Here is a 22,851-nt window from a genome sequence, read left to right on the forward strand (position 1 = left end):
GTGGGGGTGTCCCTCTGTTGAGATGAGGGGCCTGGACTCTCACCTTCTAGGACTGGCGGACTGACCCAGCCGGACACCCTCCAGCCCCAGCTTCCACCTGTCCTCCACAGCAGACACTCACTACCACCCCCCCGCAAAGGGGGAGCACACAGGCCAGGAGGGCTCATCCATGGGTTTGGTGTATCAGTGACGTGGAGTTTCAGAGTGGCTGGTTTATTCAAAGGGTACAGGCAGGAAGATGCCCCCTGCCCCTGGAGAGAAGCAGTTGGAGCTGAGAGGCTTAAAGTCTGCGTGGTCCAGGGTTCCCACAATTCAGTCCCCCAGCCCTGAGCTCTGGGTCGGGTGGTGGGAAGGGGTCACACACCAACCCCGTGGTGAGCGCCAGGTGCTAGCCTGGTGGTGCTGGGCAGCATAAGCATTGTGGGGAGGGGGGAGGCTATTTTAGATAGAAACGGAGTCACTCAGAGTGGCATTCCATGAGAGTCCCAAAGGGGGGTGGGGCTTGAGCCACAAGGGCATCCAAGGGGACAAGGGTGGTGGAGGCACTGGGGATGGGGCTCCAGATGTCAGGCTGGGACCTCTGTTCAGGTTCTTGGCTCTAGGTCAAGGCCCTGGGTAAAGGTTGGGGTCCAGGGTTGGGGTCTCCAGAACCAGTAGGAGTCACCTTCCGTCCATTCCAGACATGCAACAATCCCCAGTGTGGCTGGTGGGGGAAGCAGGGCCAGCAGCAGTGGGGGCTGGGGGCAGGCTTCCCAGGTGGCTGGGATGCAGGTGCCTGGATGGTTTCCATGTTGGGACCTGAAAAGCCACAGAGGACCTGCCCTGGCTGTCCTTTAATCCCCACATCACAGTGAGGGGAGGCTGGCCAGGTGATCTGAGGACAAGCGGCTTTGGGACCCAGGCCTCACCCCGCCTGAACCAGAGCAGGCAGAGGCCAGACCAGGACCCAACTCCTGGGAGGCACCTGAGCCAGGGAGGGGCTTTGCCCATGATGCCCCCACCCCCCCCCCAGCTGGGTTTGCTGTCCTCACGCATCTAGATCCATGACCAGCCCCTTCTACCTTCAGTTAACAAGATTACCTTCCTGTTTGTCAAAAGCCTTATGGGTATTTAAATTATATCCACCTGTCCTTCTCAACTTTATTTGCATAATTATTGAAGGCTTTCAGTAGAGCCTGTGTCCTTTAAAATAATGTCTCTTATTTGGTTTGATTATCTCACATAAAACCAAAAAGTGTTTCCAAACCCCACCCTGGCCATCAGATTGTAGGGACGGAGTTGCAGACTGGAAGTGGCTGGGTGAGTCTACAAGCTCATGTCTGGGCAGGTGAGAGCAGGGTCACTTCTCATGCTGCACAGAGGTTGTGTTGCAAACACTGTGGGTGTCATGTCACATGGCAGTTCAGCCCATGTGGCCAGGTGGCTCAATCAAAGTGCTGTTTATGGAGCCCTTACTGTGGACTGAGCAGTACAGCCAAAATGCTCCTTAGAAGCAAGGATGGCAAGACTTTGTCTCGTGTACTTTGGACATGTTATCAGAAGAGACCAGTCCCTGGAGAAGGAAATCATGCTTGGTAGAGGGTCGTTGAGAAAGAAGACTCTCAACGAGAGGACTGACACAGTGGCTGCAACAATGGGCTCAAACATAGCAAAAGTTGTGAGGATGGCACCTAACAACTGTGGATTAGCCAGTGTGAAGGTATTAGAATTGTCCCCATTTCACAGATGTGGAAACTGAGGTTCAGAGTGAAGGGACTTGTCCCACCCAGGTGACATAAGGAGTGGCTGGTGGCATTCACACTCTTTGGCACTGTGCTGTGCTCTGTCCTCCGTGAGCTGGTCCTATGAAGATACGTCCCTGCTCCCAGGACCCCTGCTCCCAAGCACCCCCATAACCCTGGGCAGGCAAAGGGGCCAGGAACCAAGCAGAAGACGCACACGACAGGGGCAGCGCCTCTGCTGGCGGGCTGAAAGAGACTGCAAGGGCTGGTAGGGCTTTCACTGGGAGAGCCAGGGTTCAGGTGTGCCTTAGAACACCTGGGGGCCTGTGGGAGAAAGCAGCAGGGCCAGGCCCTTCCCATCATTACAAAATGCCACAAACTGGGTGGCTGATAAAAACAGAAATTTGTCGTCTCACAGTTCTGGAGGCTGGAATCCGAAATAAGGGTGTGAGCCAGGGCCATGCCATGCTTTCTCTGACCGCTCTAGGGGAAGATCCTTCCAGTCTCCTCTAGCTTCTGGTAGCCCCAGGCATCCCTTGGCTTGTACGTGCATCTTCCCACGGCGTCTCCCTGTTTCTGTTCTCTTTTATAAAGTCAGCACTCTGGGAGGGCGAGTCTTGGTGATGCAGTGCTCTCCCACCAGGCTGCTAACTGAAAGGTCAGCTGTTCGAACCCACCAGCTGCTCTGTGGAAGACAGATGTGGCAGTCTGCTTTGGTAAAGATTACAGTTTTGGAAACCCTATGAGGCAGTTCTACTCTGTCCTGTAGGGTCCTTATGAGTCTGAATCGACTCAGCAGCAATGGGTTCTTTTCCTACTCTGGTGTGACCTCGTGTTAACTCCTAACATCTTCAGAGACCCTATTTCCAAACAAGGTCACATTCATAGCTGTGTTAGGACTTCAACATACCTTTTGGGGGGGGGGCACAACTTGTGGTGCAATGAACTACTTAACATGGCCCTTCTAGCCATATTCTTTGTAACTCCCACCAAATGATCAGGTGGGACCATACTAGGGAAGCATATACAACCCTAATGAGGGGTTTGATCAGAGTTTTGCCGCCCCACTAGGCTTTAAATAAGCCATCCCAGAGGTGAGAGGAGAGGATCTCACCACCACCAAGGAAGAAGACCCAAGAGCAGAGCGCAACATTTGGACCCAGGATCCCTGTGCTGAGGAGACCGAAAGAGAGAGAGCTGTAACACGGAAGACGGCAGTGGCAGAGAAATGGCAGCAGAAGAGACCAGCAAGAGACCGCACATTGGGCTTCCTGGCCCACAGAGCAAGAAAGCTAAGTGCCTTTGGGCAGGAGGCTTGCTGGAGTAGGAGGGTGCCTTTGACCACTTTGTGGAGCTAGAGATGAGCACCTTTGGGCCAAGGCTTACTGGCGGAGTGGGGTGCCTCAGGGCACTTATCGGGGGAGCTAAAAGAGTTGTGTAACATTTGCCTGAGCAGGGGAGAGGCCTGGAGCCAGAGAGAAGCGTGCCTGCAGGCACGGCTGGGAAGAGGCTGTTCTGATGCAAAAACTGTTATCTTGAACATTCCTGAACTTCAGCTGTAATCTGTTACTTCCCTAATAAACCCCATCATCAGAAGCGCTGTCCTGAGTTCTCTGTGGCCACTGCAATGAACTCTCCGAACTCAGCAAAGAAGTAGAGGGTGCCGTGGGAGGGGATGGCTGCTGTCAGAATCCGTGAAGGTGGCACAGAGAGGAGGCACGTCTAACCTCCGTCTCACAGGAATCAGTGTTGGACTGTTGACCTGGATTTTCCTTCCCTCTTGTGACGTTAGAGGAGGTCAGCGCCCCTCCCATGCCGTTTTTACACAATTCAATCCATAACACCCCCGTGCCCACCTGGGCGTGACCATGGTGTACAGGTGGTGCCCACCTGGTGGCCTGCTGCCACACCCAGTCCCAGCCATCGGTGGCCCAATGGTGGAGGCTAGAAGGACCAGAGACACCACAGCCATACCCTTAACCACTTCCCTGGGCATGGGAGGGGGAGTCACTGGATACAAAGTCTACTCAGGCATGGACCCTCCGGGTCTGGGGGCAGCCCTGTGGCTTCCACTCCAGGCCTAGGGGCCGGGATGCGGGACCCACAGCTCCATTACCACTGGAGACACAGTGCCTGGGGCCATCAGACACCCAGGAGCCATGAAAATGGTGCAATTTCTTTTAAAATCAGAAGAAAAAAATGAAAATGTTTTAATATATAATGTCAATGTCTGTCTTTATACCAACACAATTGTAAAATATAATTTTTCATATTTTTTAATGGAGGAAGAAGCCCAGGAATAGTGCAGCCCAACAGAAGTGGAGCCAGAAGAACGGCTATTACAGCTCAGCCTCCATCCCCTACCACCCACCCCCCATGAGGGGCAGCTCCAGCCCCCTATTCCTAGTTGTCCCCCACACTTCCCACTGGGCGACTCCTGCCATCTCTCCAGCTGTCCAAGCCCCTGGTCCAGGCCTGCCCTCCTCTCAGCCCATTGGCTGCCAAGTCCTGGGACCAGCTCTCTCCCAGAGACCCGGCAGGCAGCTCTCCAACAGAAGCCTTGTCAGGCAAAGCCAGAAATGCCCTGACCTGCCGAATGCCATAACCACCTAAGTCTGCCATCTTCCAAAACTGCCAAGCCGTGACTCACCAATAAGCACCAAGTCGGTGTTATATAAGTTCTGGGGCTATGAAGCCAACAGCTAATATTCACAGTTTGCAAACCTTTCTGTTCTTCCAACCCCGTGTCTGGCTGACTTCCATTCGCTAGTCTGCTGGGCAAGAACCTATTAGTTGTTGGCTTCAGCTCCTCTTCTCTGAATGGGTCTCAGGCAGACCAGAAGGAAAAGAGTGCACTCTAAGTGGGGGACTTCAGGCACTGTGGCCTTTGAGATGACCTACCCCCATCTCACCCCAGAAGGAACCGTGACATGGTATCTCTGCCCACTCATTCTGTGTGCCATGTGTAAGTGTTCCCTAAAAAGGTTCTTTCATTAAATGAGTGTGGGAAACGCATGATTTAATATTATATGAGTTTCTTTGTCGCAGGAGCTCTCAGAGCCTTTGATGGGCTGATGTCATGGGAAGTTCCTAAGGAAATGTGGAATGTAGCACTTTCTGGGGACTAGCCTTTGGGGAAGCCTTTTAGAAATGTCACTGTGGCCTTGAAGGGCCTTGGAAGTTTTCAGAGCACAGAGCCGCTCTGGGGACTAGCCTTTGGGGGAAGCCTTTTAGAAACGTCATTGTGGCCTTGAATGACCTTGCTGGTTTTCAGGGCACAAGCATGAACAGAACTCCCCATCTGGCCTGTTTGCAGTCCTCCGTCCGTCCCACTCTGATGTCCCCAGCGCCCACGTTAGCAGCCCACAGTGCCAGATGCAAGGCTGGTGGCTCCCTAGAGTTACGGCCTGTGGCAGGCACGCAGCCCTTCCACTCCCACCCCTGCTCTGGACAGTGCCACTGGTGCCGCACACACACCTGGAGGTGGGCCTGTCTGGGGCTTGGGGCTGCAGTTCCTAACGTGGGGGCCCCACCCTGCCCAGCCGCCCCACCCATCCCTGTTTGGCAGCTGGGCCCAGGCCAGGCCTGGGATGTTTGGCTCTGAGAGTGGTTATAGGCCTCTCCTCAGTGCCCTTCCCCCCACCTCCACTTCAACAGCTGAGAGAGGAAGCCGGGTGGGGGGGCCTTGAGGGGCTCCAAGATGTAGTTTGCAGCCGGGTGGGTCCCTGCAGCCAGGGAAAGGGAGTTGGTGTCCTTCAGCTAGGCCCACCAGGGTTCTGTCCCCACCTGCCCTGCCAGGCTGGGGCGGGGGGGGGGAGGGGGGAGGGGGTGCATGCTTCTGGAAACAAGGTATGACGTTCCATTCGTTGGAGGATAGCAGCTGGACTCAGGACAGGGAGGGACAGGGTGCGGAAGGGCAGGGCCAGGTTGCTAGGCCAAGAGCAAACAAACAGGAGAGGAAGGGAGGGGTGGGGAAGGGTAGGGAAGGGAGGGGAAGGAAAGGTGGGAAAGGGAGGGGAAGGGTGGGGAAGAGGGGAAGGGTGGGCCCTGCCCAGACCCCACCCACATGGGACTTTGGAGCAGGGGTATCTAGAACTTGCACTATGTCCCAGACCTCCACCCCTGCCCCAGGTTCAGGACAGGCTGCTCCAACCTGGTGCTACCCCCTGGTGTGTGAAGCCCTGAGCCAGGATGGGGCTGCTCCAAGAGGCTGGAGGCCACACTCCCTTCTTGCTATAGGTGGGGAAGGCGTTTCCCGAGCAGCCTGGGTGGGGAGCACCCACTTGGTATACCCCTGCAATGCTCTGGAATGGGCTGAGAGTGCCGCATCCTCACTTTATCCTCATGGCAAATATCAGCAGGCCCATTCTACAGATGGGGAGACTGACACACAGCCCAAGGGCACGGTACAGCAGGGAGCTGGGGTCCCAGGTTTACTGCCCGCCCAGGCTCTCCGTAGCACGCTCACTCTGCACCAGCCCTGTGTTGCCTGGACATCGCCAGGCTTGGATGGGCTGAACCTCTGGGCCAGGAGGACAGGGATGGGGTCCACGGGCCAAATCCTAGCAGGAATCAGGAGCACAGGGGCCAGTCCCAGGGTACTGACAGGCAGGGCAAGAACCAGGCAGAAGGTGGGGCCAGCACCCTGGGCAGAAACACTAGGCAAGGAGACCAGGAGCCATGGGGGGGACAGGGTCAGACCAGGGCTTGGTGGCTAGCGGCAAGAAGGCAGGGCTGGAGCCAGAGAGGAGCCACTGTGAGACAAGGTGCCACAGCAAGGACAGGGGGCAGAGGGGGCAGGGCAAGAGGGGACAGGGAGGGCGGTAGGGGGCAGCAAGGGTAGTGGGGCAGCAGAGGCTGTGGGAAGAGGGCCGGAGCCCAGGGCTGTCCAGAAGCTGGTCATCAGGACTTGGGAGTAAGTGAGGCTTGAGGATGACACGAGGGCTGGACACATCTCAGAGGTTCCCAGGGCAGGAGACACTCTTCTGGGGCCTGGGGGACTGAGGATGGCCTGGGGGTCTGGGGATGGCCATGGGGTCGGACACGTCTCGGAGGTTCCCACGGCGGGAGACACTGGTCTGGGGCCTGGTGGTCTGAGGATGGCCTGGGGGTCTGAGGATGGCCATGGGCTGGCAGGGAGAAGCCCTGCAGAGTGAACGGTGCACTTCGGGTTTTGCAGGTGAGGAACCCGACGCCCAAGAGGGCTGGGGACAGGGTGGTCATTTGTCCGGAGCCATGCAGAGAGTACAAAGACCAGAGACCTCCCAGCTCACCTCCTCCCACCCTGCCCTGCCCCCTCCTGCCCAACGGTGAGCAGGGCCTGGCATTCGGAGAGCCAGGCAAAGGGCAGGCTCCTCTCCACCACACACGCCACATGCATCAACCGTGACCTGCCGGCTGGTCCATTAAACATCCGGCACCTCCTGCATTCTTGGCTGAGCTGTGCCCATTGGCAAAGTCTTGTGTCCTGGGCCAGTAGAGTCAAGGACTGTGTGAACGACTTCAACACCCACAGCTCTTGCCCTGGGTGCCCCATGGAACAGCGGACCTCGCCTCTCCCTGCTTCACCAGGCATCACGAAGGAGTGTCTCCGCCCTGCTGCAAGTCTGGAAGTAGATGAAGGCCTGTGCCCCGTGGCTCCTACTGCCTGATTGCCAAGTGCATCTCCCTGGCTATACTAGGCCCAGCTCCAGGCTCAGCACCCACCTGAGTTCCAGAGCTTGGCCTGGGTGTGTCACCGGAGCCTCTGGACACCTTCTACACTTATAATGGGAGAGGTGGCTGGAGAGAAGGCAGAACACTACCAGACAGGGACAACACTACTGCTCACACAGGACCCCCGGGGCAAGCTGGTCAGATTGGATGGACCACAAGACCCTTCCAGGTGGGACTCAACCTGGGCCTTCCCGCAGGGCCAGACCAGATGTCTTCTGTAAAGAAAGTTAAGTCCTGCCCTCACAACTATGTTCCTAGGAAGGAAGACTTGCCCAAAAGCCAGCTTTCTATAAACGCAGAGGGCAGACATCCCCTGATTCGGGGTTTACAGCACAGCACTGCCTTACCCAGCACCTGCCCCAGCACCAGTCCCTCCAACCCAGAAATCCGGGCATCAGTAGGTCAAACCTGCTGGCCAGTACCCACCTTCCACATACTGGCTCTCAGCCCCTGCTTCAGCTCACGTGACCCCACACCTGAGCCACAGCAGGTGGCCCTTGGGGTCCAAGGAGACCTCATGCAGGACCTCTGTCCAAAGAGGATGCTCTACGTGAGAGGGTGATTCAATGAGCATTCACATCACCTTGAAGGTGGGGTTAATTCTAGCCACCCTAACAGAAACAGAAGGCTCAGACTACTGCAGGCCCATCTTCCAAGTCACTAATTCCTGCTTGATTCCTTCTTCACCTGTATCTAATCTATGTCAAATCCGGCCACTGAGTTCTTAATCCGAGCCCAATTATTTCTGACTGTGGCCTGGACCTTTTATTTGGGAAAAAAATCAAATGTAGAAATAACTGGAGGCCAAGGATGATCTCATCTTCCTTCTGAGATTCTTCAGCTGCATTTCCCAGGATCATCAGGAGGTTTGGAGGCCACTGGAGGATTTTTTGGGAGGACTACAGGCTACATGCTTGCGAGAGCTGGTTTACTTCAGGGCACCCTTGCTCCTGAAGCCTCCTTTGGGGTCTCAGTCCCAAGCAGGCTGCAATTTATCAGAGTCTCACTCCTGCAGCCCCTCAAGTTGCCAAAGGGTAGCTTGGCCCCTCACACCTCTTCTGAATCAGCAACCAGCCAGATGAAAGTATTCTCAGCCTCTCCCAGCTCTCCACCTGGGGATGCTGCACCTTAATGAATGCAATCTGATACTTTCCAGATTTTTGATACCTGTTTTCCCTCCAGCGTTTTAGCTGTCTGCAGCAGGAATAACAAAAAATTTCTTAAAGTTGGACAAAAAACCTTTCATAGCACATGTATGAGTTTCCTGAGGCTACCGTAAAAATTACCATAAACCGAATGGTTAAAAACAACATAAATTTATTCTCTCACAGTTCTGGAGGCCAGGAGTCTGAAATCAAGGTGTTGGCAGGGTTGCACTGCCTCTGGGCTCTAAGGGAGAATCTGGTCTTTGCCTCTTTGAGTTTCTGATGGCAGCCAGCATTCCTTGGCTTGTGGGTGCATCACTTCAGCCTCTATCTGTCTTCACATGGCCGCCTTCTCTTCTGTCTGTATTAAATCTCAGAGGACATTTGTCATTGGATTTACAACCCACCCAGATAACCCAGGATTATCTTTTCATCTCAAGGTCCTGCATTCAGTCACATCTGCAAAGACCCTTTTTCAACATTCCAAAGCCAGGTTCAAAGCCTCCAGGGATTTGAGACGAGCATCTTTGGGGAGGCCATTTTTCAGCTTACCATAACATATGAAATTTAGGATGAGTTTTTCTACTTCTGCAAAAAACAAACACTTTGGGATTTTGATGGGAATTGTGTTGAATCTGTATGTAGATCACTTTGGGTTGTATTTTCATCTTAACAACATTAAGTTTTCTAATCCATGATGTGGCACAACTCAAAATGAGAAGAAACAGCTATAAACATCCATTAACAATCAGAACATGGAACATACAAAGTACGAATCTAGGAAAATTGGAAATGTTAAAAATGAAATGGAACATATAAACATTGCTATCCTAGGCATTAGAGAGCTAAAGTGGACTGGTATTGGCCTTCTGAATCAGACAGTCATATAGTCTACTATGCCAGGAATGACAAATTAAAGAGGAATGGTGTTGCATTCATCATCAAAAAGAACATTTCAAGATCTATCCTGAAGTAAAATGCTGTCAGTGATAGGATAATATCTACATGCCTACAAGGAAGACCAGTTAATGTGACTTATTCAAATTTATGTACCAACCACTAAGGCCAAAGATGAAAAAATTGAAGATTTATCAACTTTTACAGTCTGAAATTGATCAAACATGCAATCAGGATGCATTGATAATTACTGGAAACTGGAATGCAAAAGTTGGAAACAAAGAAGGATTGGTAGTTGGAAAATATGGCCTTGGTGATAGAAAGATGCCAGAGATTACATGATACAATTTTGCTAGACCAATGACTTCTTCACTAAAAATACCTTTTTTCGACAATATGAACGGCAACTATACACATGGACTTGGCCAGATGGAATACACAGAAATTAAACGGACTGCATCTGTGGAAAGAGACGATGGCATAATCTTGCTTGCTGAAAATTGAAGACTGGAAGCACTTACTGATGAAAATCAAAGACTATAGCCTTCAGTATGGATTACACCTCAACATAAAGGAAAAATTCTCACAACTGGATCAATGAGCAACATCATGATAAATGGAGAAAACAGTGAAGTTGTCAAGGATTTCATTCTACTTGGATCCACAATCAACACCCATGGAAGCACCAGTCCAGAAATCAAACGAGGCATTGCATCGGGCACATCTGCAACAAAAGACCTCTTTAAAGTGTTAAAAAGATGTCACTTTGAGGACTAAAGTACACCTTACTCAAGCCATGGTATTTTCAGTTGCTTCATATGCATGAGAAAGCTGGACAATGAATAAGTAAGACTGAAGAAGAACTGACGCCTTTTAATTATGGCATTGGTGAAGAATATTGAATATACCATGGCCTGCCAGAAGAACATACAAATCTGTCTTGGAAGAAATACAGCCAGAATGCTCCTTAGAAGCAAGGATAACGAGACGTCATCTCATGTACCTTGGACCTGTTATCAGGAGGGACCAGTCCCTGGAGAAGGACATCATGCTTAGTAAAGTAGAGGGTCAGCAAAAAAGAGGAAGACCCTCAGGGAGATGGATTAACACAGTGACTGCAACAATGGGCTCAAGCATAGCAACGATCATGAGGATAATGCACAACTGGGCAGTGTTTTGTTCTGTTGTACACAGAGTAGGTATGAGTCAGAACCAACTCAACAATCCATGAACACAGGGTGTCTTTCTACTTATTTACATCTTGTTTAATTTCTTTCAGCAATGTACAAGTCTTTTGGCTCATAGTTAAATTTATTCCTAAGTTTCTTATTCTTTTTGATGTTATTACAAACGGAATTGTTCTCTTAATTTTGTTTTTAAGTTGTTCACCACTAGTGTACAGAAATATAGTTGATTTTTGTGTTAATTTTGTAACACTCCAGAATTTCTGTTTAGTTTTTTATAATTTCCATCTCTTTATTGATATCATTTTTTTCATGGATCATTTTCCTGATTTCCTTTAGTTCTATGTCCATAGTTTCTGTTATGGATCAAATTGTGTCCCCCAAAAACATATCCCAATTGAGGGGGGGTGTCTTTGTTATGTTAATGAGGCAGGATTAGTACAGGGTATATTTTGAGTCAATATCTTTTGACCTTTGACACATAAAATAGATTAAACAAGCAAACTAAGAAGCAGAGATGGGGTAGGACAGATGCCAAGACACATGGGAAGCAGAAGTTGAAGAGACAAGGACCTTCCTCCAGAGCGGACAGAGAGATAAAGCCTTTCCCTGGGGCTAGCACTCTGAATTAGGACTTCTAGCCTCCTAAACTACTGAGAAAATAAATTTCTGTTATAGCAGCACTGGATCAGTAAGACAGTCTCCTCGAGCTCACTGAGAATACTTAAGACAGTTGATTTAATGTCTCTGAACAGCAACTCCAATATATGGGGTTTCTCACAATGGTTTCTATCAAATTTTTTTTTTCCTTGTGAACGGGCCATACTTCGTTTCTTTGTATACTTTGTGATTTTTGTTGAGAACTGGACATTCTGAGTATTGTAATTTGCTAACTCTGGAGACCAGACTATCCCCTCCTCAGGAATTGCTGATTATCACTTGTTGAGGGCCGAAACCATCCTTTGTGGTTTTTCCAAACTATTTTTGTGAAGTACTTATTCCTTGTTGTTTGCAAAGTATGTATTCCTTGTTGTATGTGGTCACTGACGTTTCTGTTCCTTTGTTTTTGTGGTGAACCTGACAAAGATTTCCTTAAATGTCTGGCTTCAAAAAAGGGAGAGGGGAGGGATCTGTCCTTTAGATCTTCTAAAAGATGCCACCAGGGGAAGCTGCTGTAGCCTGGGAGGGTAGAAATCAAAGCCCCTCAGGACAGGCTCCTCTTGGCCCTGCTGTCTGTCACCACTGGCTCTGCTGCAGGGCCAGCCCCTTCTGGTCCTGTCACTGCTGGCTGTGCCGCAGGGCCCCTTCCAGGCCTTTCACAGCCTTCAGTAGTATAGCCCTAGCCCCCTGTTACAGCTCTTTAAGGAGGTTCCTTGCCTCCTGTCTTTCTCTCTCTGCTTCTTTTCTCTTCCTTCTGCTTCTGTCTGCTTTCTACCTGAAAAACCTCTGTGGGGCTGACTGCATATATACACAAGCTTATTGTCAATTTCAAGGCATGGCCCCACCCCGTAGTGGGCCACAAACTGACAAATGTCCTCCTCCATAGGCCACAGACACTTCATTTGCATAGTCCATTGACCAATTCCTACGAAGTGCATACCAATCACAGGGTGGGCTGCAGGCCAGGACCAGACAAAAAGAATCAAACCATGTTGTTCACAGCTTACCCAGGAACTGTCAATCAACCTGGACAAAGGTAACAAACTCTCTGGGGTAGAAAACTAGGGCAAAGGGAACTTCTCAGGGTTTAGGGGAAAAGTGTCTCAAGCTGTTTTTCCGAAGAACCAAGGCTAAATGCCACAGAGGAAGACTCAATACCACAAAGACTGCAGTTCTCCCCCAAATCAGCTATAAACTCAAAGCTTTTGGAAGAATTTGTCCATCTGATGGCAGCATTCACTAGGGAGAACACAGGGCCAAAAATAATTCAATTCTGAAAATTAACAATGGGGTGGTGGGCAGGGTTTGCCTACCAGATATTGAGGCTTATTACAAAGCTATAGTAAAGAAGACAGTGTAGCAGTCCTGCTGAAGGGACAGTCCAAACAATGGGGCTGAGCAGGAGAGTTCAGAAACAAGTCAATTTTATGTGGCAACGTGACACACACAGAAAGGGACTCACCAGTCATGGGCAAGGACTGACTAGCCAGTAAATACTGCCAGTGCCCATCCATATGGATAATATTAGATCCCTACCTCACGCCATGAAAACAGAAACTATTCTTCTAAAAAGTAGAAGGAAGGTGAAGAAATACACCACAAACCTGGGCTTTATACATTGACCATGTCTGACACTAAATTTTCCTGTGAGCCTCCTTGTGGTCAGGGCAAAAAACCAAAACGTGATGCTTCTCCCTGGACTGCTGTCTCACAAATTGTATCCACGGTGTATCCAGTGAGGGAAGGGAACATACCTGGCAGCATATTCTAAAAGGGAGTTATTTGATGGGACTTAACGGTGGGGATAAGGAGCCTGGTGGCAGAGTGGTTAACTGCTCAGCTGCTAACTGAAAGGTCAGCAGCTCAAACCCACCAGCTGCTGCGCAGAAGGTGGCAGTCGGTTCCGGTAGGGATTACAGCCTTGGAAACCCTACAGGGCAGTTCTACTCTGTCCTACAGGGTGTCCACGGGTCAGAATCCACTTGATGGCACATAACAACAATAACCGCCTCACGCCAAACATAAACATAAATTCCAAACCAATCAAAGCAAACCTTTAAAACGTCACAAAAAATATATAGGACAGTATCTTTGTCACCTTGGGGGTGAGAAAGATTTTAAAATATGACACAAAGAAGTGTGAATCATAAAGGAAAAAAATCTGATAAGTTTGTCTGCAGTAAATCTAAATGCTTCTGAAACTAGCCAAAAACTGGGGACAATGCCACAGGCATCTGGGGAGATGTCAGGATGAGGGACATACCCCTTGGCCCACGGAACTGAGACCTCTGATGCTCTTGCTTACTCTAAGATGACCAGGGCACGGCTGCCCCCTGGTGGACACTGACTGTAAGATGCGTTCCAATTTCACAGACATTCAAATGAGGGAAGGAGTCCCTGGTGGTGCAAATGGATAATGTGCGGGGCTACTAACCACAAGGTTGGAAATCCAAGTCCACCTAGAGGTACCTCGGAAGAAAGGCCTGGCAATCTACTTCCCAAAAAATCAACCACTGAAAACCCTATGGAACACAGTTCTCCTCTGACACACGGGGGGTCGCCATGAGTGGGAATCGATTTGACGGCACCTGGTTTTTAAGATGAGGGAACTGGTGCCTCTCAGGATTCATGAAAGAGGGTAGACTGCTAATGTACGAACCAGGTCCACGATGGTCTTATAAAGCACAGTCCCATTTTCTGCGCAGGCACGTGTGTGTAAGCGTGTGCACACACCCACGTTTGCTAAGAAAATGTCTGGAGGGATGTGGGTAAAACTAATATATTATCTATAGGGTAGGATGTGGGTAATTACAGCTTTTCCTTCTCTTGCCTATTTATAATTACACTAATTTTAATGAAGAAAGCAAATACTTCTATACTATGACTGATGGCAGAAGGGCTGGGAAAGAAGCTGTGCTACTTATTAATAACACAGGAATAAAATCTGTAGCCGTCGAGTCAATTCAGGCTCACAGCAAAACCACAGGACACAGCAGAACTGCCCCTGGGATTTCCACGGCTGTCATCTTTACGGAAGCAGAATGCCACATCTTTCTCCACAGAATGGCTGGTGGGTCAGAAATGCTAACCTTTCGGTTAGCAGCCAAAACACTTAACCTCCCATCTGTCACTGGGCTGCACTGTGGTGGCTGGCATGTTGCTGTGATGCTGGAAGCTATGCCACCAGTATTTCAAATACCAGCAGCAGGGCCACCCGGGGTGGAGAGCTTTCAGCAGAGCTCTCAGACTAAGGCAGATTAGGAAGAAAGACCCGGTAACCTACTTCCAAAACCCAGCCAGTGAAAATCTTACGGACCACAAGAGAACATTTTCCGACTCATCAGGAGGGATCAATTGCTGGAGAAGGGTATCAGGTTTGGTGGAACAGACAGCCAGCGAGGGTGAGGGACCCATGGTAAGATGGACGGTAGACAGCCAGCAAGGGCGAGGGACCCGCGCTGAGATGGACGGTAGACAGCCAGCGAGGGCGAGGGACCCGCGCTGAGATGGACGGTAGACAGCCAGCGAGGGCGAGGGACCCGCGCTGAGATGGACGGTAGACAGCCAGCGAGGGCGAGGGACCCGCGCTGAGATGGACGGTAGACAGCCAGCGAGGGCGAGGGACCCGCGCTGAGATGGACGGTAGACAGCCAGCGAGGGCGAGGGACCCGCGCTGAGATGGACGGTAGACAGCCAGCGAGGGCGAGGGACCCGCGCTGAGATGGACGGTAGACAGCCAGCGAGGGCGAGGGACCCGCGGTAAGATGGACAGTAGACAGCCAGCGAGGGCGAGGGACCCGCGCTGAGATGGACGGTAGACAGCCAGCGAGGGCGAGGGACCCGCGCTGAGATGGACGGTAGACAGCCAGCGAGGGCGAGGGACCCGCGCTGAGATGGACGGTAGACAGCCAGCGAGGGCGAGGGACCCGCGCTGAGATGGACGGTAGACAGCCAGCGAGGGCGAGGGACCCGCGCTGAGATGGACGGTAGACAGCCAGCGAGGGCGAGGGACCCGCGGTAAGATGGACGGTAGACAGCCAGCGAGGGCGAGGGACCCGCGGTAAGATGGACGGTAGACAGCCAGCGAGGGCGAGGGACCCGCGCTGAGATGGACGGTAGACAGCCAGCGAGGGCGAGGGACCCGCGGTAAGATGGACGGTAGACAGCCAGCGAGGGCGAGGGACCCGCGGTAAGATGGACGGTAGACAGCCAGCGAGGGCAAGGGACCCGCGCTGAGATGGACGGTAGACAGCCAGCGAGGGCGAGGGACCCGCGCTGAGATGGACGGTAGACAGCCAGCGAGGGTGAGGCACCCGTGGTAGGATGGACGGTAGACAGCCAGCGAGGGCGAGGGACCCGCGGTAAGATGGACGGTAGACAGCCAGCGAGGGCGAGGGACCCGCGGTAAGATGGACGGTAGACAGCCAGCGAGGGCGAGGGACCCGCGCTGAGATGGACGGTAGACAGCCAGCGAGGGCGAGGGACCCGCGGTAAGATGGACGGTAGACAGCCAGCGAGGGCGAGGGACCCGCGGTAAGATGGACGGTAGACAGCCAGCGAGGGCGAGGGACCCGCGCTGAGATGGACGGTAGACAGCCAGCGAGGGCGAGGGACCCGCGGTAAGATGGACGGTAGACAGCCAGCGAGGGCGAGGGACCCGCGCTGAGATGGACGGTAGACAGCCAGCGAGGGCGAGGGACCCGCGCTGAGATGGACGGTAGACAGCCAGCGAGGGCGAGGGACCCGCGCTGAGATGGACGGTAGACAGCCAGCGAGGGCGAGGGACCCGCGCTGAGATGGACGGTAGACAGCCAGCGAGGGCGAGGGACCCGCGCTGAGATGGACGGTAGACAGCCAGCGAGGGCGAGGGACCCGCGCTGAGATGGACGGCACAATAGACCCAATCGGACTCAAACAAGCTTACCATTATGAGGATGTCACAGGACCAGGCAACGTCACGTACTGTGTCCGTGAGGTCACCGTGAGTTGGAGTTGACTCTATGGCAGCAGCTGACAACCACACCCCGTGTGCCTACTTGCCAAGAAAAGGCTATGACACACGGGGAAGCTGGCGAAGGGCCTGGACGGCAGTTCAGAGAGATGGAACTATGATTGGACACCAAGCCATGGGGATCGGGAAACGCCAAAGAAAACGAGGCCATTTGACACCACACCCGCAGATCAGGGACTGTCAGGGGTGTGACAGGGTGCGATGAGGACACCATCCACCTGAGGGAGGCTGTCCATCTACGTGGAACTAACCCTTGGTACTGGCTAGTGAAGCCAAACGGTCATAGCAAGGCCACTCCAGGTGAGTTCCCTGGAGAAACCTGGCCATGGAAATGTGGGCTGAGGTGCAACAATGTCTTCAGAGCCCCAGGTGTCACGGCGAACAGTGGCCACGCCCTGACTGTCCCTGCTCATGACAACGGATGGACTCAGGTAAGCTCATCCTCGCTCGGGAGAGCTGTGACGGATGGGCCAGTCTAGGGGGCACCTCACTACTGAAGGACAGGGACAGGCCTTACGGCTGTAAAACCTGCAAAATGCACAAAACAACACTAGACACGCTAACAGGGAAAGAGGGCACAGACATGCCGTCTGTGGAGGGGAAAGTAGGTGCATAGACCGTGGGGCAGCCTGGCGGCCTCAACTATATCAGAATGGTTTCTACTTCTCATTTTTTAAAAAAAAGAGAAAAAGTTTGGCGGTTCCTAAAAAAGTTGAACATGGAGTTACCATGTGACCCAGCAATGACACTCCTAGGTATATACCCCAAAGAATTAAAAGCAGGGACTCAAACAAATGCTTATATGCCAATGTTCATAGCAGCCTTATTCACAATAACCACCAGGTGGAAACAACCCGAATGCCCATCAAAGGATGAGTGGAAAACAAAATGTGGTAGAGCATAAAAAAAAAATCCTCCATCCATAAAAAGAAATGAAGTGCTGATACGTGCTACGATGTGGGTGAACCTAGGAAATATTACGCTGAGTGAAAGAAACCAAACACAAAAGACCACGTATCATGTGACCCCTTTTATACAAAATACTCAGAATAGGAAAATCCATTGAGACAGAAAGCAGATCGGTGGTTGCCAGGTGTTAGGGATTGTGTCCCCCAAGAGGCATATTATAAATCCTAAACCCCTATACCTGGGGATGTAATCTCATTTGGGAACAGGGTTTGCTTTGCTTTGTTAATGGACCATATCAGTATAGGGCCTGTCTTAAGCCAATCACCTCTGAGATACAAAAAGAGCAGATGAGGCAGAGGGAAGCAAGCACAAACCTAGGGAAAGATACACACAGGCCACACGGAATGGGCCAGAGAACCAAGGAACAGATGCTGAAAACAGACAAGGACCTTCCCTCAGATCCGACGGAGAGAAAGCCTTCCCATACAGCCAGCGTCCCTCAATTCAAACTTCTAGACTCCGAACTGTGAGAAAATAAATTTCTGTCCTTTGAAGCCACCCACTTGCGGTATTTCTGTTACAGCGGCGCTGGGAGACTAAGACACCAGGGGTGGGAATTGGCAGTGGGAAGTGATTATTTAAAGGTCATGGGGTGGGTATTCCTGGAGTGATGAAAAAGTTTTAGAACCACAGGGAGGCGACAGGTACACAGCATTGTGACTGTACCAGACGCCACCAAGTCGTACACTTTAAAATGGTTAATTTTATGTTACGTGAGTTTCACCTCAACAAACAAACATACAAGGGTCTGGAAGCCATCACAGCAAAGGCCTGACAAAACTGGGGATGGGCATGCGGGCATTATTTCCTACAGTTTCCTGCACGTGGCTTCCTGGTTCCCTGCACACGCCATGTATCCCTCCTCCGCTTGCCACAGTACAGGGTTAGCAGCAGTTTCGTTGATGAGGCAGGACTCCAACTACAAGAGGAGGCTGCGTCTTCAGTCAGCCCGTTCTGAGGTATAAAAGAGAGAAGCGAGCACAGAGGAGGGGGGACACAGCCACAGCTGGGGGGACACCCTCAGCAGCATGCTCCCCAGCGGCCTGTACGGGTGTGGCTCTTGCCTGCAGCAGGTGGCTGCACTCGGAGCTTCCCCCTCAGATCATCTATTTATTCCTCTCTCTTTTTAAAGTGGTGAAAACAACCACTTCAAAACATCAGCCAACACAACTTCTCCATTTACAGCTCAGGGCCTTTGCTTACATTTTTCATGCTGTGCCGCCGTTGTAACTGTTCTCATCCCAAAATTCCACCATGGTGAACACGAACTCAACACCCCCAGCAAAGGCTCCCCTCCCACCCCCGGTAACCGCTAAGAAGCTTTGGTTTCTCTTTGCTTTTTCACCTGAGTGACATTGTATGGTATGTGTCCTTTTGCGAGTGAGTGACTTTGCTCAGCCTGTTCTCAAGGTTCATCCATGTGTGACGTGTCAGAACCTCATGTCTCTTTACAGCTGAGTGATATTCCAAAAATATCTGTCTTTTGATGCGAGAAGTAAAGCGCTTTGTGTGGGCTGAGTTCACCGCGATCAGTCCTGCTATCTTACCAGGCTTCCTGTTTTAAAAGCTTTTTTGTGTCTTTTTTTCTGGACTTTGCTGCATTGACTCATTTTTGCTTTATTTTTCTTCTCTCCTCCCACCTGCCCACCTAGATATCTCGCCAGCAGAGCTGATGGTGGAGGAACAGGCTGGGCAGGATCGCAAGGCATCTCTGCGTACCTCAGTTTCCACATCTGTACATGGGGGCAATAATGACACCCAGCTCACAGAGTTGGCCAAGGACTAGATGAGATATGGAATGGGCCTGGTGAACCCTAGGTTAGCCCAGCTTACCGTAGTCCCTGCTAGTTTTCCTGAATTTCTCCCTTCAATTTTTTTATTGGGAATATATGGCGTGTACAGAAAAGTATAGAAAATAATGTACCGAAAGCCCGTGTGCCCATCCCATTTTGTCAGGCCTATGCTATGATGGCTTCCAGACCCTTGTACGTTTCTTTGTTTGTTGAGATGAAATTCACCTAACATAAAATTAACCATTTAAAATGTACAACTCAGTGGCATCTAGTACACAGTAACAGCGCTGTGCACTTGTTGCCTCCCTGTGGTTCTAAAACTTTTTCATCACCCTAGATTTAATTAATCTCCATGGCATGATGGCGAGTGATACCAGGCAACATGGGGAAGCTGAAAAAAAATTGCGAGAGTATCTGTAAGATGTTACCTTTTATGTACAAAAGAGAGAAGCGAGCAGAGAGACATGGGGACCTCATACCACCAAAAAACAACAGCCAGGAGAACAGTGCGTCCTTTGGACCCGGGGTCCCTGCACCGATAAGCTCCTCGACCAGGGAAGACTGATGACAAGGACCTTCCCCCAGAGCCAAGCGAGACAGAAAGCCTTCCCTGGAGTTGTTGTTGTTGTTGTTAGGTGCCTTAGAGTCAGTTCCAACTCATAGCAACCCAATGCATAACAGAACGAAGCATTGCCCTGTCTTGAGCCATCCTTACAATCGTTGCTATGCTTGACCACTGTGTCAATCCACCTCACTGAGGGTCTTCCTCTTTTCCGCTGACCCTGTACTCTGCCAAGCATGATGTCCTTCTCCAGGGACTCATCCCTCATGACAACATGTCCAAAGTGTGTAAGACACAGTCTCGCCATCCTTGCCTCTAAGGAAAATTCTGGCCACACTTCTTCCAAGACAGATTTGTTCGTTCTTTTGACAGTCCATGGTATATTCAACATTCTTCGCCAACACCACAATTCAAAGGTGTCAACTCTTCTTCAGTCTTCCTTATTCATTGCCCAGCTTTCACATGGATATGATGCGATTGAAAATACCACGGCTTAGGTCAGGCACACCTTAGTCTTCAAGGTGATCTCTTTGCTCTTCAACACTTAGAAGAGGTCCTTTGCAGCAGATTTACCCAATGCAATGCGTCTTTTGATTTCTTGACTGCTGCTTCCATGGCTGTTGATTGTGGATCCAAGTAAAATGAAATCCTTGACAACCTCAGTCTTTTCTCCGTTTATCCTGATGTTGCTCACTGGTCCAGTCGTGAGGATTTTTGTTTTATGTTGAGGTGCAATCCATACTGAAGGCTGTGGTCTCTGATCTTCATTAGTAAGTGCTTCAAGTCCTCTTCACTTTCAGCAAGCAAGGTTGTGTCATCTGCGTAACGCAGATTGTTAATGAGTCTTCCTCCAATCCTGATGCCCCATTCTTTATATAGTCCAGCTTCTCGGATTATTTGTTTGGCATACAGATTAAATAGGTATGGTGAAAGAATACAACCCTGACGCACACCTTTCCTGATTTTAAACCAATCAGTATCCCCTTGTTCTGTCTGAACAACTGCCTCCTGATCTATGTAAAGGTTCCTCATGAGCACAATTAAGTGTTCTGGAATTCCCATCCTTCGCAATGTTATCCATACTTTGTTATGATCCACACAGTCAAATGCCTTTGCATAGTCAATAAAACACAGGGAAACATCCTTCTGGTATTCTCTGCTTTCAGCCAGGATCCATCTGATATCTGCAACGATATCCCTGGTTCCACATCCTCTTTTGAAACCGGCCTGAATTTCTGGCAGTTCCCTGTCGATATACTGCTGCAGCCGTTTTTGAATGATCTTCTGCAAAATTTTGCTTACGTGTGATATTAATGATATCGTTCTATAATTTCCACATTCGGTTGGATCACCTTTCTTGGGAATAGGCATAAATATGGATCTCTTCCAGTCAGTTGGCCAGGAAGTTGTCTTCCATATTTCTTGGCATAGATGAGTGAGCACCACCAGCACTGCATCTGTTTGTTGAAACATCTCAATTGATATTCCATCAATTCCTGGAGCCTTGTTCTTCGCCAATGCCTTCAGAGCAGCTTGGACTTCTTCCTTCAGTACCATCGGTTCCTGATCATATGCCACCTCTTGAAATGGTTGAACATCAACTAATTCTTTTTGGTATAATGACTCTGTGTATTCCTTCCATCTTCTTTTGATGATTCCTGCGCCATTTAATATTTTCCCCATGGACTCCTTCACTATTGCAATTCGAGGCTTGAATTTTTTCTTCAGTTCTTTCAGCTTGAGAAATGGCGAGCATGTTCTTCCCTTTTGGTTTTCCATCTCCAGCTCTTTGCACATGTCATTATAATACTTTACTTTGTCTTCTCAAGAGACCCTTTGAAAACTGTTCAGTTCTTTTACTTCATCAATTCTTCCTTTTACTTTAGCTGCTCGATGTTCAAGAGCAAGTTTCAGAGTCTCCTCTGCAACCCATCTTGGTCTTTTCTTTCTTTCCTGTCTTTTCAGTGACCTCTTGCTTTCTTCATAGATGATGTCCTTGATGTCATTCCACAATTCGTCTGGTGTGCGGTCTCTAGTGTTCAACGCATCAGATCTATTCTTGAGATTGTCTCTAAATTCAGGTGGGATATACTCAAGGTCATATCTTGGCTCTCGTGGACTTGCTCTGATTTTCTTCAGTTTCAGCTTGAACTTGCATATGAGCAGTTGATGGTCTGTTCCACAGTCGTCCCCTGGCCTTGTTCTGACTGATGATATTTTTTCCATCGTCTCCTTCCACAGATGTAGTCAATTTGATTTCTGTGTGTTCCATCTGGCGAGGTCCATGTGTATAATCGCCATTTATGTTGATGAAAGAAGGTATTTGCAATGAAGAACTCGTTGGTTTTGCAAAATTCTGTTACTCAATCTCTGGCATTGTTTCTATCACCAAGGCCTTATTTTCCAACTACGGATCCTTCGTCTTTGATTCCAATTTTCGCATTCCAATCGCCAGTAATTATCAATGCATCTTGATTGCATGTTCGATCAATTTCAGACTGCAGCAGCTGACAAAAATCTTCTATTTCTTCATCTTCGGCCCTAGTGGTTGGTACGTAAATTTGAATAATAGTCGTATTAACTGGTCTTCCTTGTAGGTGCATGGATATTATCCTATCACGACAGCGTTGTACTTCAGGATAGATCTTGAACCGTTCTTTTTGTCATACCGTGGGGGCTTGCGTGTTGCTGTGATGCTGGAAGCTATGCCACTGGTATTCAGAGACCAGCAGGGTCACCCATGGAGGACAGGTTTCAGCTGAGCTTCCAGACTAAGACAGACTAGAAGAAGGACCCGGCAGTCTACTTCTGAAAAGCATTAGCCAGTGAAAACCTTATGAATAGCAGTGGAACACTGTCATTTGCCTGGAGTTAGCAACCTGAAATTGGACTTCTAGCCTCCCAGACTATGAGAAAATATATTTCTCTGTTAAAACCATCCATTTGTGGTATTTCTGTTATAGCAGCACTAGATAACTAAGACAGCATCCTTATGCAGACAGCCCTGTTTGGTGGCCCCATCGTACACTCATTAAGAATTCATCCCCTTGACTGACCAGCTTTCAAGATAATGAATTGAAACTCATCTCTGTGTTCATTCTAAGCATGTTGTTGCCAGCGAATGAATTCTGATTCACAGCAACCTCATACATGCAGAGCAGAACTGCTCCGTAGGGTTTTCATGGCTATGACCT

This window comes from Elephas maximus, chromosome 5 (genome assembly GCF_024166365.1).
Source record: "Elephas maximus indicus isolate mEleMax1 chromosome 5, mEleMax1 primary haplotype, whole genome shotgun sequence".
NCBI lineage: Eukaryota > Metazoa > Chordata > Mammalia > Proboscidea > Elephantidae > Elephas > Elephas maximus.